The sequence below is a fragment of the Pezoporus wallicus genome, unplaced genomic scaffold, assembly GCF_028554395.1.
Source record: "Pezoporus wallicus isolate ANWC-B61680 ecotype Strahan unplaced genomic scaffold, APGP_CSIRO_Pwel_v1 contig_8047, whole genome shotgun sequence".
NCBI lineage: Eukaryota > Metazoa > Chordata > Aves > Psittaciformes > Psittacidae > Pezoporus > Pezoporus wallicus.
In genome coordinates this window covers 3,487,224-3,507,358 of record NW_026639548.1, presented here as the reverse complement: position 1 = coordinate 3,507,358, position 20,135 = coordinate 3,487,224, and the positions used below count along the sequence as shown (strand labels likewise).

The window sequence follows — 20,135 nt, the reverse complement described above, 5'->3', positions numbered from 1 at the left end:
TTTCTTCTCCCAGGTTGAAAGAAAAGAATTATTCAGATTCTTTACATTTGATTCACCATTGCTCTGAAATAAGGAACGGTATCCTTTCTTATAATGACCCAAAACATCAAGGGTGGCTTCCTACTCACTATGAAAAGGCATAGGTCCAGCTTTTTCATTGGGATAAAAAACTAGTTAATAAAATCAGCACAGTAGTTCAGATATGTTAGCCTGTTAGAGCTCTGACAGGCAAGTCATAGATCTTAAGAAGAAGAAGAAGAAAGGGCAGGAGAAACAGAGATTCATGGGAGAAAGAAAGGGGGGGAAATGTGATTTTAGATGGTATCAAACAAAAGAAAAGAATGTTACTGTCAGTCCTCTCCCACCAAATTTGTCTCTGCCCAGTTCAATGCTGGTTCCACTGCTCAGGTCAGAGATGCATTAAAATGCAATAAAATGATAATATTTCTGGAAAACTGGAACCATCTTGGAACTACTTGAAGAATTCTTAAAGGGACTGATCCCAAACCCACAGAAGTAAATAGGACCTTCTGCATTGATTTCAAGAGGCTTTCAATTACCCCACAATCCTGCACTGTTGAAACAAATGCTGAACTGGCTGTTGGCAGGGTATTTGTGGGGAAGCCACTTCTACTGTTACTAACAGAATTGATCACTAATAGAAATGAAACACCACACTGTTCCCTGACATGGTGACATGACCACTCTGTACAATAACTTTATGTAATGAAAACCATCACAAACTTCAGATTTTTTACATGTTTGAAGAATTAGAATTCATCAGAAGTTTGAAACCTATTGTATTAAAGCTATCAGAAAGGGCTTGTATTTACTTCCCAACCAGCACATTTTAGAAGTCTGTGCACTTTTCCAAGTGCTATTTCATGTCCTGTTCCTAGTGATGACCTCTACTATCTGTGCTGGACTTAGGTATTATTTTTTACTGAAATGAGATCTCTTTAATCAGCTTTAAAAACACTGTGAACTGAAACTGCTCTTATTTAAAAGTTTAACTTTACTTTCATCAATTTATAATCAGAGTTCCTCTGGTATATTTGATTCCTGACAAACAAGGATAAAAGTCTTGTGCCCCCATTGCTAATGAGATGATAAAACAGCAGGGATCAAGTTTTTAATTACTACAGGCTATGCACTGGAGAGGTACCAATGATATTTTCTATTGCATGTCTAAGTTGTAACTTCAGGCTTATGACAGTCATGCTGTGTTCCTCTGCCTTTGATGATCACTCATCTTTGTCTCCTGAGAACATACAAAAATTTCTGAGCTTGGATCCTGGGGGGCTTGCAATTATTGCTGTAACCTGGCACAGGTTCCAGTGTAGTACCATTGCTGCTCAGTGAGGATCCGATATCTGAACGGAGGGTAGGACATGCAAAACATCTATAAACTTTTCTTCTCAGACAATCTGGATTCTCAGTCTAGTTGCCCCTTTAAGAATTATGCTTTTAATTAAGCTGAAGAATCATTTAATATTGTTTCATTTTTTCCTATTAGAAGCACAATCTATTTATTACCTTCTCATACATAAAGGATTATGGCCACAGGCATACAGCAATACACATTTTTCGCACTAGAGGATTCAGGTCCTGGAAAATTGACAATACAGTTTTTGGAAACGATCATGTTTATAAGCTTGTTGAGCGAGTTTTTTTCTTTGAATGAAATTAATACTGATGTAAGAGATTAAAATGCTTTTTCTAGTTATAAATAGCTCCACTATTAGAAAGATGGAGCTGAAGCTGATGGTTTTGCAGAACCATCCTTCCTTACCATGGTTTTACAGATCTCCACCTCACTGATCAGCCTGTGTATATTTGGCCATTACTCTGGTTTTTCAAATGTTTCTTTTTTCTTTTGCTCCATTCCACTCTTACATAAGAGTGACTATTTCCTTTGGCTCCAGTGCAAGGCAAACAAAAGAAGAGCCACCAGTTGTGCTAACATAGACAAAGCCCAGATGAAACCAGAATGAGGATGTTTGCAGGTTACATGGAAAGTCACCTCTCCCAGTTGCCTTAGGACTGAATCACTGCTTTAGATCACCAGAAATGTGTGGGGAGATAAAAATAAAGAGCAAAATCATTGAAAGTGTCTTCTCACTGACTTGCTATAAGTTTTTTCTCTGAGTTTGAGAAATCTGAACATAAACCAGCTAGGTTCTTCAAACAAGAAGAGGCTGTCCCCATACAGGCTATGTACCCACCCACCAAAATTTGCTCTGAACCCAGCGCTGCTTCTTTTCTGCCACAGCTGCACAGCTCTGCCACTGTCCGACAGAAACTTACAGACATAATTTCCTTTCAACTCTTTTACGCTGAGAGAGCACTCTGTGAGAAAATTATTTCCTCCCTATTTTATGTTGCCCTTTCTGTTTAATCTCTGCTTGATATGAGAGAGGTATCTCTCAGCCTTCTTTCCTAACAAAATAAAGCTGCTATTCCTTTCCTCAGTTCCTTCACTTAATACTTCCTCTCTGCAGCTAAATCTCAACCAAGGAGGGAGTTTTCCATTTGGGGAAGGAGTTAAGACCACAGAAATAGTGACATCTCCAGCATGAAGTGGAGTCAGCATGTGGAAAAGATGAGTCTGGGAGGACCTAAAATACAAATAATGAGGAAGTACTTGTCTAAACTGAAGATTTTACAATAATATCATTTGTGTATGGGCAAAATACCACAGGATGTGCCTGCATTCAGAAGTAACTGCAAAATACTGTATGAAAGCAAACTTCAACTAATATATTCATTTCAGCAAGATTTGTGAGTTCTGATCTGACTTGGATTCTCCAGAGACTCCATGTCAGACAAATGCTACAGAAATCAAGAGACCAGATGACCCACTTCTCTCTAGCTTGAGTATAAAAACCGCACTGCTTTGGTAGCCCTATCCAAACTGTCTGTAAGTAATCATTCTTAAGAAAAACAGGGTGTTAACATTAACTTCAAAAAGTACTTCACAAATTTGAAAACTTACATTAAATAACCAACCATGATTAATGCACTTGGCTGTAGAATTCAATTACATTTTAAAAGCAAATCGTGAAGGAGATTTCATACTTGTTTTCTTTTACAACTGATATGACAGATCAAAAGTGTTAATGTTACAAATACTGAACTGACTAGAAACCAAATACAGCTTAAATGCACTGATTTATTTTACAAATGTAGGACATCCAAGTGGTAGACTATTGTTCCGTAGAGGCAATCAGTGGCACTTAAGAACTATACAGCTTGTATCAACTCAAACCAATGCATAAACAGAATCAAGAGATGTCTAATATGCTACATAATGGAACTTGGAATGAAGTTGCCCATAAAATATGTATACTCTGCAGAAATCACTCCATTTTAATGATTAGTTTCCTAAAACGAAAATGTAAAGTGTTTAAAAGATTTAGCAAAATGTGTGCATAGATTGAATAAATCATCATGGGTATCAATTATATCTTGAAAATTGTGTACTGCTTTTATAACATCAAGGACTAGTCTTAATCACAGCTACAGTGTAACTAGAATTTTCTTAATGAGTGTTGTTCTGTTATAAGATTAACTTGTGCTGAAGCTGAAAGAAGCTAAAAGAACTTTGAATTAAAAGAATTCCAAAGAAATTTGAGAGGTATGCAGGGCAGGACATTGTTCTGACATATGTTGAATTTTTGGCCCAAATGCTGTTCTACTTTCGCACTCCATGAGGTATCTCATGGGAGTACAGTAAACAAGAGCTGGCTTTATTCCAGAATTGTAAAATGTAAATATTGCAGTGGGCTACAAGAGCAAAACTATAGTAAATTCCTGTCTATATAAGAAAAATTTGTATAAAATAAGCACTTTACATTATTATAATCCTTAATATAGAGGTACATCAGTTACAACTCTTTAAGTTTCTGTGTTTAGTTGCAAGTCATGCTTGACTGACATATCGTATCTATATTGAATGTGTACCACTGTAATAGCTCTGACACAGCAGCATCACTTTATCAGTTAGGCAAGCTATTAAGTGAAGGCCAGAGAACTTGAAAGACTCCTGAATCAAAACACAAACAAAAAACTCCAGTGAATTCATGTTTATCATCAGCATTACAAAATACTTTAAGATTTTATTATTAAAGAAGACTATTATTTAGTTTACTACAAAGCAGGGTACAGAACCAGTAGTTTGAGAGGTGACAATTCATTTTATGGGCACTCTAGTTCTTGTCCCCCTCTTTGCCTGGCTTACCCAAAGGGGAATCATGGTCAGCTGCTTGCTATTTGTGTTCAGGATTTTCTTAACTTGGTCCATTTTCAGGCTGCTCGTCATGAATGAGATCTAACATGGGACATAAAGAAGATCAACTTTATGATCCACAAACAATTTATGGGAAGCAGCTGGTTTAGTGTGAACACATAAAGTGTTAGTACAGAGATCATTCAGCCCTGAAAACGGGCTCTTCAATGCAGGAGCAGAATACAGCATCATTTTCTGTTATACTAAAACTATAACGCTGTGAAATTACAGGAAGAATTACAAACGAAAATATTCATGTTTACAGAAAAGGGAACATAACTCTTGAGGCTACTGCCATACCTCAAGCCTATGATTTCTATATGCTGAGAACAGAAACATTTGCATTTGGCATCTCATTTTTCTTCAGCAAATTTCTTTCCTCTGACTTTCTCACTAAAAGAGCTGTAGTGTGTATCAAGAACATTACAGTACTTATACAAAAGGAAAACTAGATAATAGGTGTTTTTTATGTCAAAAGATTGTATTGCTTTTCTCCTACTGCTGGGTGGTCATAATATTTAAGTCATAAATGGGCAAATGTCAAAGCAGGTCTCCTGCTGTGTCTGACTCCCTCTAATAATTAGGTGCTGTTTTATTGTTCTGTGGCTTAGTTATGAGTACAGCTGTCAGCTGACATAACTGGTAATGGAAGGACCACATTCCTCATAGCTAGACAACTCCCTTCAAAATTCACAGCATATTTACAGCCATCAGATTTGCAGTATCAGGTTCCAGACTGTAGCTGTGCACTGCAAAATAATATCTGAACTGATGTGACTGCACTGTTAAGTATGTGCATGTAACATAAAAAAAAAACATATTCATACAAAATAAGAGGATTGTGTTGGGAGCCCATCCACGTGTAGACAGAAGGCTCCCATCTGTATTTGCCTAAGGAAAAGTACAATAGCCATTTACGCCTTGCCTGTCTTGCTGCTGTTTGAAAGGTGTTTTACCATCCTGCTTTAGATTGTCTCTATAGGCTCCTGTGGTACTTTGAAGGTCAAAAACTTCTGCTGGGCCTGATAACTAATAAGGGAGAACCTTCCTATCCTGACGTATCTTTTCTTTGAAGGCTTCAGGTGGCAACAGAAAAGCTTGCTTTGCTGAAGTTGTTTCCTGGGTGAAAGGAAATAAGCTGTCTTGGGAAAGAAGGCTTATGGAATGATTGGTGCCCCATTGCATGGGCCACACCAGGAGCTGATCTGCTTGAGGTGACTCTTTGCAAGGTGTACTTCAAGGACAGAGGTCTGTGTTTCCCCCTGCGCAATCAGTCATGGGGTGGCCCACAGCAATGATCATTCTAGACACCTCTTGTCGCCTGAAACAATTTGGATGGCAGCAAGAAGAAAGCATAGATCTAGGAGGTGCTGTTCCCTCAGACACAAGCGGGAGATTTCCTCCACACTTGAAAGCCAGGTGTGAAATAATGGTGAGGGTGGTTCTCAGAAAGAACCACTTCAAGAGGCATTCTTGAAAAGGAAGAAGTTACAACTTCTTGCTACTCCAGCCAAAAGGTACACAGCTTTAATGCTGCAGGATTATTTGCTCTTTGTGTACTTAACAAAACATGTCAGTAATGTGCTGTATAAAAGCTTTCCCGTGGCAGCTGTCAGACTTGTTACAAGTTGTAGTTGAGCAACCAGTCAGAACATGTGGTTTTCTTGGGGAGAGGATTGTTATGAAGATTGTTGTGTTTATTCCAGAAAATTAAATTAGCTCCTTGCTATTCTATAGTCTAGCAATAACTTCCTACTGGAAAGGCACCCTCCTTCAGCGGGGACTTAGAAAAACAAGCAGAAAAATAGCTCATTCAAAGCTAGTAGTGTACGGGAAGGACATTTAGAACAAATTGAATTCTTAACATCTCAGTGCCTAGACTTTATTCAAGGAAGCAGTCTCTGTGGCACCTTTTTTCCTGGGCAGAATCCGTAAGGGCAGTCCCTTGTTGCCAGAAGACAGGTAAGAGACCAGACTTTGGACAGAGAATTTATTTGCCACAGCATGCTCCCGGACACAGAAATGGTAAGAAAAAGTTTACTGAGAAGAAAACCAACCAATAGTCTATCAGTAAATATTAGGGGTTTACTGGCAGGCCCATACTGACCCTGATGGAAGATGTTAATTCACTTTAGCTGTTATTTGAATAGGAAAAAGCTAGAGTGCAAAAACCAGCAAACAACATAAGACATTTTCCTGTTTCTAAACAGTGGCTAATCACCCAGCCGACTTTTTGCTAGATAAGAAAGTTCTGGTGGTGGCTATTTGTGAGAGGCTTCATGCAGTGAGAGGTTTTTTTAATTATTTTTGCCCAGGAGACAAATGTGTAACCATATGATTTCTCCCCCTGCTATGTTAAAAATGCATTTGTATTTTTTCAAGCACACCCCGATTAAAGAGGGCACATCTGTTTTAAGTCCTTCTTTATGAAAATTACTGAGCTTCCTCTGAAAGCTTATCTTTTAATTTCAAAATTCTTTGTAGCAATAACTTAGATAATAACCAACCATATTTCTGTCTTCTTTAGGAAAAAAGGGAGAGAGAGAGAAAGAAAGCACCATTTTTGAGCTTTGAACTCCCCCTCCCTCCCCTCCTTGGGTCTCCTTTGAAAAGGCCCCCCTCATTTGCGTTTAAAATGGATGTTTCATACTGGTTGATTAGTGTTAGTATGGGATACCAGCCGCTCGGAGCCCAGGGCTCAGCTTGAGATCTGCGGATTATTCATCAACTTCCCCGGCAGGGGGGACCGTTCTCACTCTCGCTGCACAGCAGCAAAGTGTTCAGCTTTGCTTTGCAAGGCTTTTTTTTTCCCCTCTTTTCACAAAGTTTTTTTTTTTCCTTTTTTTCCCCTCCCTCTTCTTCCCCATGAAGGGGTTACTTGAGTGTACATAACACCAGATCACTTGTCATACCGAACCTCCCCCTCCCTGACCAGCTTGCTCACTCTGAATAGCACAGAATGGATCGGGAGGTATTTACCATATGTCTGTCTGCTTACACCCATTGTTTAAGGCAAAGATCATTTAAATACGTAAATTGAGGCTTGGAGAGGCACTCGGTTTTATCACTGTATTATGGCCATATTATAGCATCTTTTTTGTTCTTTTTCCTTAGGCCTGCTTGATGTTTATCATATATTAAGTTAGAAAAGATGGAGAGGACATATGTTAGCATGTGTCTGCATTAACAGTATTTCAATAACATTTATCATCATCGCTGTTAGCACTTTGAATCCAGATCTGAACAGACTTTATTTATTTATATTTTCTTATTTGACATTAGCTACCTGTGTATGTTTGTAATATTTCATTGCTATTATTACTCATACCTATTAGATGATGCTTCAGAATCATGGAAAAGGAGTTCTCCTTGTGCAGAACAAAGATAAATAGCAGACAGTTTTGTGCGCCTGAAATCTAGCCCACTTTTTTGTCATCTGATCTTACAAAAGATGAGTTCCCTACAAACCTGGGTCTCTCAGTCCCAAAAGCCATTATGGATACAGGAATACAACTGCAACATGAAGAGTTTTTCCAGATATTAGTGAGCATATATATTTTCCTTTGCTGCTTTGTCTGCAGCTGCCTGAAGGCATTCCTCTTTCCTTGAACATGCTTACACACAAAATTATAATGTCTACAAAAAGGCAGACTTACTTTCTTTTAACTTTAGCCATCTAAAAGAGTCTATGATTCTGTGAACTTTGATGATTAGTTTAGAAGAATGTATCACTAATGGAAAGAAACCAGCACCTGCAGAATATGACCACTCTATCAATACTTACAATGCGGAAGAATATCCTCTAGATATACTATCCCCACTGAAAGAGTCCACATAACTCATTTGGATCAAACTCCTAATTTGTAGATAGCAGAGACTGGATGAGATGATTCACTCTTATTCAGTATGATTTGATGCAATGATCAGAATCATTAATTCTTCTTAAAATTAACAGCTACCACGAGCTAAATTTCCTCTTTTGTTTCCTATTTTCATCCCTGAAAACTCTGAAAAAATATTTTTCTTCTTTGGTACTTTTAGTGAAATATATTTCTCCTTTGGGACATCTTTAATCTGCTTACAAGGAGGTTACTAGGAGTAACAGACACAGCACAGCACTGTGAAGAAGAACTTCACACCTACATGGGCACCCACAGTTTCCTATTCCTAATGAATATAAACTAATGATATGTTTTCTGAACCTGTACCTCCTTGTTGAGCTCTCTCACCATGAAACCATGGCATGTAAAAGTCAGATGTGTTATTTTAAAATACAAATGGCCACGAACACTGCAGTTGTGCCAAGCTCAAGGCTATGGATGTGTATCTGGCATGTTCCTTCAGGAATCGGCACTGTACTCCTACTAGGTCCTGTGTTCCAGGAGGGCTCGGGCAGGAGCTGTACCCAGCTGTTCAGCCACCTCTGTCCAGAAAACAAAACTGTGAGGAGCTAGAAACTAAGTGGTCAAAGAATGATTTTAGGCCTATCCACGGTTAGACATACGCTGAAGAAATTATGCAGACTGAAGTTAAGGATTTATGTGCCTGTTTCTCTCTGAAACTTGTTTGGGGCACAGGAATGTTTCTTTTCACAGCCCCTAATGCCTCCTTACTCTTCTCAATTTGGTGTCTGCTGCAGCATGACCACAACAGTATTTGAGTGCCGTTCAGAATTGCCTCATGTGAATTCTGCCTCTTTCTTCTTTTTCCCAGGAGGAATCCATGTAATAACTACAAAAATTTAAATACATACATAGATATATGTGCATATATACATATGTATACGGACAAGTGAAACTAGTAACCAAGATGTTTGACTCCTGCAGCCAGGAGATGGGTGTTTTCATCACAGACATCAAAAGAAATATATGAAGGAGGTGGGGATGACAATGAAGCTGATAAGTCAAAGGATATTGCAAAAGATGTTGCAAGAGATGGAAAGGCACATTTTACATATTGTGCTGCATTACAAATTATGCAGTCCACATAAAATACTCTAGAGACAACTCAGAGAATACACTATGTGTCTTGATTTCTGAGGGCCACTTTAGCAGGATAGTGTAAATTGGCACAGCTCCACTGACTTGAGCTGATTTGGAAAATAAATTGCAACAAAGGAGACACCAAAACAAAACTTAATGAGCTCTCAGTCATTTTATTCAGTTGCATCTAGAGGCATGGTGATATTTCCAAGGTATTGCTTACAAAGCATTAGAGCCATTTGTCCTAGACTCATTTAACATGTATCTACCCAACTCAAGTCAGCGAATCCATGTACATCATCTGCTTGATGCGATAAATATATGATTATATATTTGATAGTACATCTGTATTTGATACATGCCAAAGCCATGCAATGGCTAGCAACATGGATAAGAATTTAGAACAAATTTAAAATACGATGGAGTTATTATATCTTCAAATTACTGTTACAGAGATCAGGATCTCCGCTATCATCCATGCTTTCTCACGGAAGTCCATGTGGAAATTCATTGATCAGGATCATTTGTAACAGGGTCCATCAGGCATCTGACATTTTAAAAGTTACACAAAACAGAATTTATAAAGTCATTACCTGAAAGCATTCTAAGGGAGGTGAGTGAAATGGTGACACATGTTTTGATACATGTTTAGAGTTGAGTTTAGATACAAACTTTTTTGAACATAACAGAAAATGTGTGAGAATTATATTAAACTCAATTGCAAAATTAATTATTGGGGGTTTAAAATTGTAAAGCACCATTTGGGCTTTAAAGAATCTTCAAAATAAAGAAAATAACTCAGGTATTTATGGTTTTGCTTTAATTTACATTGGTGCTATAAATAGCCGACAAGAAATGATGACAAATAAGCTATTGTAACCCTTTGGGAGTTTATTAGGTCATTTGTGAGAGGGTTGAATAGAGTCATTTGTTGCCCTCAGGTGTCTGAGAGTCTCTTTACCCTTGGGAAAGGAATTTAACAAAGGAGTGTATTTCAAAGAAGGGACTCTCTGTTTTCCACCCTTTTTCTGAAGTGTTTTCAAACACACTCCAAGCTAAAAATTCTCAGAAGTGAGAAAAGGAGGTATATATCAGATGACCCCTGAAGCAGCTGACAGTCCTAGGGAGCAGAAGATATGGTCAGATCCTAGATGCTTGAATCCAAAATATATTTTCACCATAGGAGGCCCTGATTTATTTTTGCCCCACCCACTGGGTGCAAACTTTGAAATGCACAATACAAAAGCCTTGGACTAATGCCCTACTTGCATTTTTTTTCATTTGGCTGAAATGTGACATGTCTTATATTTTGTCAGCTTCCAAAAACACTGGGCAGGGTCTTTGTTACAAAAAAGACATTGCATCTGCCTTAATCTATATATCTTCTTAATTAAGTAAAGGATTAGCATTTGTGTAGGCTATAATAAAACAGACTGTCAGGCAGTATCAATATAGCCATTGTAATGAATCTGCTAAACATCTTTAAGGAAAAAAATTAGTACAGTTTTAATTACCTAGGTAGCATCTAGGTAGCTATCTGTTCCAAGAGCAATGGTCCATACAATCCCTCCAGTTTTCCATTGGAACTGACAGGGAATCCAAGGGGAAAGGAAAAATGGAAGTGAATATGTGTATATGGTTTGTGTATATATATTTTTTTTTTGTATTATGGTTTTTGTTTCTTTTTTATTTCCTGAATAGTAGCAATGACATTTAGCTCATGATTCATATCTAAAATGCACACGGTAAGCATTTATAGCATCACCCATCTTGTACTTGGTTCAGGAGGTGTTATCAAGGGAATTTGCTAGTCCATTATTTCTGCTTAATTAAAATACTTAAGAGATGAAAATCTATGGAAATTAAAAGGTTAGTAATGACAATGATGAAATAACAGCACAGTCTGAGTAAAGCAAATTTGCAGTATGGAAGTCTCGAATGCAACAACAGCAGTTGGACCAGCTAATAAATATGATTGTTCTTTTATTTTTCCTTGGAGGCTATTGCTGATGGGTCCAAGGCAAGATAGATTATCTTTGTTTCAGGAGAAGCATCCTTCCTGTACAAAAAGGCATCCTTCCTTTGCTTAAAAGAACTTCTGTTTGTAGCGTCTCTCAGAGACATGAGTCACACAGAAATAAGGAAACACCAGGCTAAAAAATTAGTGCAAAAACCTGATTTTGATCAGGGAGCTGTCACAGGGCCGTCACTTAAGACTAATGTCACCAGTGTCTTTGGCTGAAATAGGGGCAAATGCACTCTATGAGATGAAATCAATGAAATGAGATTCATTGGTCAGGCCAGGGATATGTAAAACAATAGGAAGTAGAATGTAGCATGAATTTTTCTTCATTAATCACAGACGATAAATCTTAAGAATTCTATTTGTAGCTCATTTCAGATTAATGCTGATCAGTCTTCCAGCACCACTGTTCTATCCTTTACCTTCCTGTTTGCTGCTAGCAGTACAGAAAAACTGCAATGGCTCAGAGATTTTTCTGGCTTGGTATTAGGACTGATTTGTAATTTTTGCTCTGTACAAACACATGTTCTCTTTGTCATTGTAAGACCATAAACCTGAATTTGGTGGGAACCATTAAAAACTCTTGAAGTTTAGGAAAAATTTGCGTTCTTCTAAAAACAAAAATAAATCTTCAAAAATGTACTTAATGACTTCTAAGGGCTAGAAGCTGGGGCTTTTTATCTTACTGGGAGGCTGGAGGATTTCACTGTGTTTTTAAAGCATCTGCCAGTCTCCTTTCCACAGCACAGTGTCAAGCAGGAGTTACTGTATGTTTGAGAGTGAGAAAAACAAAGCAATGTGAAAGGGAACCTGTTTTCAAACATCCTTTTGTGCTCTGGATGGGGTTTTGTTTCCCTTGACAGAAGTCTGAATGTAGTGGGCATTTCTGACCTACATTTCAGGGAGCTGACTATTGTCTGTCTGTGTGTACATAGCACATAGCAAAACACTGCCGTGTTCTCCCTGCGCACTGGTGGGCAGAGATTTGTACATGCCCAACACCCTACGGGGCTTCCCAGACCATCTCAGAGATGCTCCTGCAGATTTGGACACCATATATAATTTTTCTGTCGCTGAAAGGACCCACTTCAAGGAGTTTATAGCTACAATAGAAACTAACAAATTATTGCAAACTTTGCACTGAGTTTAAAAACTGGGTTCACAAGGTAATAAATATGCCTCGCTTTTGGCCACAGTTCTCCTGCACAGGGGGAGTCCCAAATAGCCAGCCTAACATCTGCATGCTGGACCGCCTCCCTCCGTCCCCTTCTTTGCATTTACAGATGGATGCAAGCTTGGAAAGCTCTGTAGAGAAACAGTAGTTCCAGCATCACATCACCTGAAGCACATGCAGTAGCACATACCATGAAGGAGGCTACAGTCCTGTTGTCTGCCACTCTCAAAAATTATTTCCTGGCCTTGTTCAGGGCTTCAAGAGTGTACTGTCATCCACTTAGATTCCACTTGAACCCCCTCTCAAGTGAATGCCCTCTAGCTCTTGTCTTCAAATAGTGGTGTCCATCCTTTTTGATCATACAAGTCATGTAGATTTTTCAAAGGCAGAGCTGATGCTTATGGTCCCTCTTCTCTCTTGTTTCCTCATTTCTTGACTGAAATGTCACTGTGCAGTCAGTTCACAGGTAATTCGTGCAAATCAGGCACTTGCTTGAAAGATGTCCAAGATGAAGAATGGCTAAGGTCGGGTTGCCCCTATGGGACTAAGCCCATGTAGCTGGCATATCTTTTGCTTAGGCTGAATTTGAGAGCACACAGAAATTACTTTTTCAGAAGGCAAAATATTCTGACTGTGACTGCTGCTCATTCCTGGTTACTCTCTCTCTTATGGGCCTTTCGGTATCTTGCCTGTACTGTCATGGATGTAATCCACAGACTGCCTGCTCCTGGCTTGTGGAGACCTGCTTTCTCCTAAGCTGCTCCTTCAGGATCAGTCACTCTTCAGGATCAGTTTTGTCAAGACAATTTTATGCTGGGAAAGTACAAAAGAGTAACTAGGAGTGCTTGAGGAGATTGAGAATGAAAAAGTTAAGTGCAATATGAAATTAGGCACTCTCAAGAACAGGCACCACCTAAAGCAGGAGATTCCAGTATCCGTTTGGTATTCAAGTTCTATATTGTACACCATAAGCACACAGTTCCTCCATGTACCTCAATGGAAAGTTTGTCACGTAAGTGATTTAGGTAATTAAAATCCATGTGTTTACTTCTGGAGTGCTTAGAATAAATTAGGAGCTCTGCAGAAACCTGCCACTTTCCCAGTAGACAAAGCCCTGCTTGCTCCTGGTTACCAGAATGACCCACCTGCTAAGGTAGGGCTATTTAAAAACAGTTGCTCATACTATCTACAGCAAAATTAGTTCACTTGTGAGAGCTGATTCCCATCAGAGTCCAGATAATAACTCCTGTGAATTCCCCTGTTATTGACATCTGTGTCAGTAATTCAAACACACAAATGAAAGACTGAGCTAATATGAAAACCAAACTAGTGTTACAGTAAGCAGTAAGAAATATATTCAGACCCTGAACTGAAACGCATCTTTGGTATCCGAGGTTACAGCCATACTTAGGAAGTACCTAAAAAAAACATTCCAATTGTTTCTCATTCTTCTAATCACCACCACCTTCCCAACATGACCACTACCATGGAAATCAGATGCCATTGCTGCAGAGGGATCAGCACACCAGAGCAGCCTCTATTAACACGTTTATATACCTTGTGCTCCCAGTTCCTCAATAGCTCTGGTTTAGCACATTGCGTCCCTTCTGTGCCCTGAGAGGAAGGTCTAGGCTGAAACATTTCATAATGAAACAATGCACTTGTTTTTCTTTCTCATGCAATCTTTGCATCACTTTATTCTATGCTGCTTGTTTTAAATTCATTTTACATGTAGGAGGAATATCTTTCCATAGTGACAAATGTGCTCCCTTTAAATATGTAACAGTAGAGACTGAGGCCTATTAATTTTAACTTACTGTATTATATATCAAATCATTGTGATTGATTAATTCTAAATGAGAGGTGCTAGAAGAAGATTTAAGGAAAAGGTTTAAAATTGGGATCGAGCCTTCATTATTTTGCTGCTCAATAATTTAAAATGACATCCTTAACTCTGCAGCAATGCATTTAATTTCAGGGTACTTACTAGACTGCATCTGGAGTGAAGTTAAATTCTAAGACACCTCTGAAATATTCATGTTGTTGTAGAGAGGGTGCAATATAAGACTACAAAAGTGACTTTAGGTCTTGACAATCAGACATAGGAGGAAAAGATAAGACTCTTACTAATGGCTTTGACATGATCTAGCAAAGTTTCTAAAAACTATGAATCTTTGAAGGAAGTCTACAACTGCTGGTCAGGATCTTAAAGCATCCATCCATACGGAATCCCACAGAACTGGGGGTGGGTTTTGATATCACAACAATGAATTCACAAGCACCCTAACTAAAACCTATTGCTTTTATAGGCAGCTTGTGATAGATTTACTGAAAATGTGAAAACAGGCATGTGTCTTTGCTTATGTACACTGCAGATAATACTTCTGTCCATGCTTCCTATTTGTGTAAGAGCTGTCTGAAGCATACCTTCTATAACTGCTATATGAAGTACACAAGAAAGTCAAGTTTTCAAGAGTGCAGCAGTCAGTCTTAAGAATTATTTTATCTGGATCACTTATGAATGAAGCCATAGAATATGAGTAAATGCTACCATGTGTGGAAAGAAGTACATGTTTAAATGCAACATCCTTTGAAAAAGGTCAGGGAGCACCAAATGTTCATATTTTATTTTTCTCATCAATTCAATAAAGACAGTTGCCTTCATGCAATGAAATATTCAGATTAAATAAACTGCTATGGAAACAGAATACAGGGTGTGTGGTTTGGTTGATGCAGCTACCCAGGTGTAAGAGACATGTAGAAACGTGTTTGTAACTTAGTTGTGCTCTTCCACTCCTTTCATCCCTGCAGACCAGACATAGTATTTGTAGTGAGCCAGGAGCAAAGTGCTTTTTCTAATACTTTACTACTATATTGAGGAATTTGCTCTGCACTTCTGTAACTAAGGATATCAGTTGTGCATTTGTGTTATTGCTTCTCATGACAGTGTATTTGCCAGGTAACTAAGATCTCAACCCATTTTTCAGAAGTAATTCTTAAAATAGTGTACTAAAGCTGTTCATTCACTTGCTTGGATAGCGCTCTAGATTGTGACTGTGGACCTGATAGTGTGCACAAAGGAGCAGCCACCCTGCTGTCCCTGTATCAGTGGCACCAATGCACAAACTCATTACTGTGGTCGCACATAAATGCTGTGCTGCAAGGCCACTCATTCTCATGCACAGCGCTGACAGAGGTTTCAGTGAAAACATTTCAAAAATGATTTTGCAACTTAAGAAAACATACTTCAGCAATTACCATTTCCTTTACCATGAAACCAAATTCATTGTACATTACAGCTTTAAAGCTGAGATCTAAGGTTCAGATCAACTCTTTAATCCTGACTGTGGCTTCGGGTACTTCCTGATATTTATGAGAAATGCTCCAGGCCTGCAGCTGGGCTTTGAACAAAAAAATAATGAACTTCGTTGACTGTGAACAAAGTTCTATACTATTTTAAAGAAAGTTAAGCTGTGACATTTTTTTAATCCAACACTAAATCACATAACCCAAATTCTCTGCATAATTCAGGAATGAATGTTCAGAGCAGTAACAAGACAATTAGATCAAACCGGGTTGCTACATAAGCTGAAATCAATTTATCTAAACTTAGAATTATTGCTAGTCTCTCTCCTGAAATATATCCCATTGCTTTTTGGAATAATACAATATTTTACTATGTAATACCTGAATCAAAATACTGTTTCCATTCTATTTTAACATACTCCATATACTAATTCTCCATCTCTGCTTATTAGTTGAAAAATGTAAATAATAAAGGATTGGACCACATGTTACAGAATTTCATACTTATATATACAATACACTTTACAAATCTAATTATAGTTTTAAGTTCTGGTGGCCTTGTTCCTGTCTGTTTAATGTGACCTCTCCATTTAATATGGGCTATTTACTGAGAACTTACATCAAATCAGTGCTTGCTCACTTCGCTCAGGATTTGGATACAAATGAAATGTCAGATGTGACTGATGTGAGTTTGTAACGGGCAGAAATTAATGGAAAATAGAGTGAAGTTGATACAGTGCAGGAAATTTTGGCAGGGATGTGATGGTTTTAAATGAGGCCATTTTTTTTGTCAGGAAAAGAGGTCTCAGGGCACAGTCTGACAAAACAGGGCTTGGAATGAGCAGTGATGATAACTGCTGTGATTAGATACCCTGGTAAACAGGGAACACATGAAACAGAAAAACAGTTTGCTTTTGTTGAAACAAAACACATTGTTGTCAAGGGGAACAGGAGAGATTCCTACACAGACTCCAAGAATAGAGTGAGCGATGTTTTAAGAGTTTGAAAGAAGGGCTCAGACCAAAATAAGGATCTGAAGTGAAAAACAGAAATTAGGGATAGAAAAAAATATGCCCTCAAACAGCAGAGGAAATACAACACTGAAAAATATATTTTCCCTCTTCCTGACAGAAAATACGTGCATTTGGTTATATATTATTATAATTGGGTATTATCTCCTTAGTAGCAGGTTTTTTCCATAACGTGCCTTTTGCTTTCTGTTTAGTTATGTAAATACTAGCCCCCCATACTCTACCCGAGGTAGTAAGTAAACTAGGCTTCACTGTGTATTCAGATCAGTTCCTTTATTCAAGCATAATTATAATAAATTAAATGTGATATTAAAAACTTGAATTGGGAAGAAGCAAGGCTATTAACTCACAAGATACTATTTTGGATAGTAGGTCAGTCTTTAAAACCTCACGCTCTCACTTCAGAAGAAAACTAATTAAGAATGTAAAAACACTGTGGTCCAGATTTGTGACTACTTATCACCTACCACAGGAACCTATTTTAAAGGTTAGTTTTGAGCAATTCCCCTTTGAATATTTTTGAACAAATATTTAATAAAATTCAGGAGCAAGATGTTGGGCTTTTAAAAATCTGTTTGCACGTGTGAGTTGCTCTGTTCTGTTGTGAAGTGTTCTTTACTTTTCTTGCTTCGTCACAGCAGACAATACTTTTTATTCTGGTTTCTTGAGGTATTGCCTTTTCTGAGGCTAGAACCAAAAGAGCTATTGATACCTGGACTTGGTGTTACAAGACAGACATGAAGGTAAGAGTTTAACTTATATTGCTATGAGTTTGCAATACACTTAAACATTACACTAGAGGTATTGCAGTGAGGGTTTTCTTCACTGTGTGCATTGGAATCACTTATTTATTGACCATTCACAGCCCCAAAGTGCTGCTCGCTACACAAGTTAACAGCTGTCTGCTAGTACAGTTCCTGGCTCCCACCTCCTCAGGCATCTTTTTCCTGTTTATACTTGTACATCAAATGGGCCTTTGGAAAAATCCCTGGTTTTCTTTTGTTCTGTTTTCTTTGTTCTGTTTCCATGCGGTCTTTTCCCTTTTGGAGATGACATGTATGGGAAATGGCTTATTGTAGCAACAGGAGACAGAAGGCAAAAACAATTGCATCATGGGTAAAACAAACATCAAAGCAAAGTGTGAGCCAAGTAGCCATGAAAAAGTTATTTCATATGTGGTATTTCAATGTGTTGAAGTCTAGCATCAGTAGGATTTTGGCAACACACAAAAAAATTGATGCAGAAAGTTACCAAACAGTTACCATGGGCTAACTCTTGTTTTTCTCAGTGTCTCTGAGAAACCAGGCAGGACGAAGGACATGCTGCACCTGCTGCAATTGGTGCATTGCCATTTCCCCTATGAAAATTCATTAAGCCTACCTGCAGAGTCACAATTCTCACTGGGCTTGGCTTGCTAAAAAAAATAAATATATATAAAAAAGCAAGCCTGAAAGCCTGTGAAAACCAAATTGGAACCTATCTTTCATTAACTACTAATTAACTGTCTGACAGCCCACATATAAAAGTGAGGGTGCTTATTGTTGGTGCTTGTTTTCACTTTATAAGGAGTTGCTGTAGGTAGCCAGCCTGATTAAGTACTTTTAACAACTCCCATCTAAAGATAATTAAATTCTGCAGTGAAATATAAGGAATCTGGCTTAAAAAAAAATAAACATTAAGTACAGCAGATATTTTTACTGAATAAACAAACGTTACTATTTCCTACACACACATGCTGCTTTCTCATAATTTACGTAAGGTAAATGACTTTGACAACATCTTTATATTCTGTTTATATACTGCTCAGCCAAGAAAATCTGCATCTTGTGTTTCTGCAGCTCTAACCCGCTGACCCACTGGAGAGTTCTGCAGGCAACAGAGCAATAAAAGCTGCCACTGTGGGTGAAAAGCCCTCGGCAAGCAATAGTCAGCACTCTCAGAAGAACTGAACATGCCCCATCTAAGTGTATGTATTGAGTTTGTTAAATATTTATCCAGATTTAGATGTGAATAATAGAAACCACATGCTAACAGTACTCCAGCTATCTTTAAGCAGCAATGCCTACACTTTCATAGTTTGAAAGCTCTGCTTTTTAACTTGTAAAAGAAAATTGTGCTTAAGTGGGTACTACACTGATGTCAGTACACACAACAAAACTAGCTTTAGAGGCAATCTAAATAAAACAAGAAGAAATACTTGTATTATGTTAAGAATTAATGTTAACAGTGTCACCCATTTCTACCTGACATAACAGAGAACAAGGCAAATGGAACCTTGTCCTCTATTCACTGCAGGTACCTGGAAAACTGTAAATGACCTCATGAGATCAGACTAGTCTTTTATAAAGGTAAGTTTTTAACTAGACGGTGTTATCACTTGCCCCTTGAAGTCAGTGTCTGCAGATGCATCAGAGCCATCGAACTTTAAGCAAAGCGTCACTTAGAAAGAGATGTGCACTTGAGCCCTGGTGCTGTCTAGACATCCTGCCTTTCCACAGAAGCATGGAAAAGCTTCCCACAGAGCTCATCCCCACTTCAGGCCACTTCTAAGTCATAGGATTTTCTAGTTTTATTGTGACCTAAAATACAAGTTGTGATTCTCTGTACCGATTATAGCGATTGACTCAGTCTCAGTACTTAGAAAAAGGTGCTTTTTCCCCCCTTTTAAATGTATCTCAATGAGAGGACAGATGCTCATGTGTTTTGAACTGTGCATGTTTGATCTGATTTGTCAAGCCATTCCTGCTGGCAGTTTAAATGCCACGCACACTGTGCTCGTTTCCAACCGTTCCTGTTCGTGTTCTGTACACCTCTGGAAAAGAGCAGGAAGTGCAAGCGGCACCGTTGTTAAATGTAGCCGACAAAAGCAGCCCTTCGCTAAAGCAAGTTTTATTTCTTGTTTTATTGCTCCACCTTCTGGTTAACTGCGGTTTACGTGGGATGAGAGAGAAACGATTTTCAGGCGGAATTATCACCCTCTCACAGCTGACAGCCGCCACCCTCCAGCCCAGCGCTGCCCGGGGGCCGCTCCTGCCCGGGTGCACAGGGGTGCCGGGGACACCCACACCTCACCGTGCGGCGGCTCCCTCAGTGCAGCGCCTGAGGCACCACGCACATGGCCACAACGGCCGCCGCACCTCCACTACCTTCAACTCGATCCGCCGCGGCCAGCCCCGCTCTTCGGGACTTTCCGGCAGCGCTCGGGTCTCAGGAGCCAATCAGAGGAGAGTGTGCGTTCCCGCCTTGCCCTACTAGCGCGTGCCGGCCGGAAGACGTGCGTCTGCGCAGGCCGCGCTCAGCCTGAGGGGCGGTCCGGACCGTGTTAGTCGGC

General features: G+C 38.9%; 1 long non-coding RNA gene across 1 annotated transcript in view; it reads left to right on the top strand.

Annotated features, from left to right (window-relative positions):
- Window positions 1-19,319, top strand: part of LOC130602243 (uncharacterized) — a 106,280-nt gene extending 86,961 nt beyond the window's left edge. The window contains exons 2-4 of the long non-coding RNA XR_008972855.1: window positions 17,474-17,547; window positions 18,643-18,770; window positions 19,060-19,319. This is a non-coding gene — a long non-coding RNA (uncharacterized LOC130602243). The remainder of the gene's footprint in view (window positions 1-17,473; window positions 17,548-18,642; window positions 18,771-19,059) is intronic.
- Window positions 19,320-20,135: the final 816 nt, after the last annotated feature.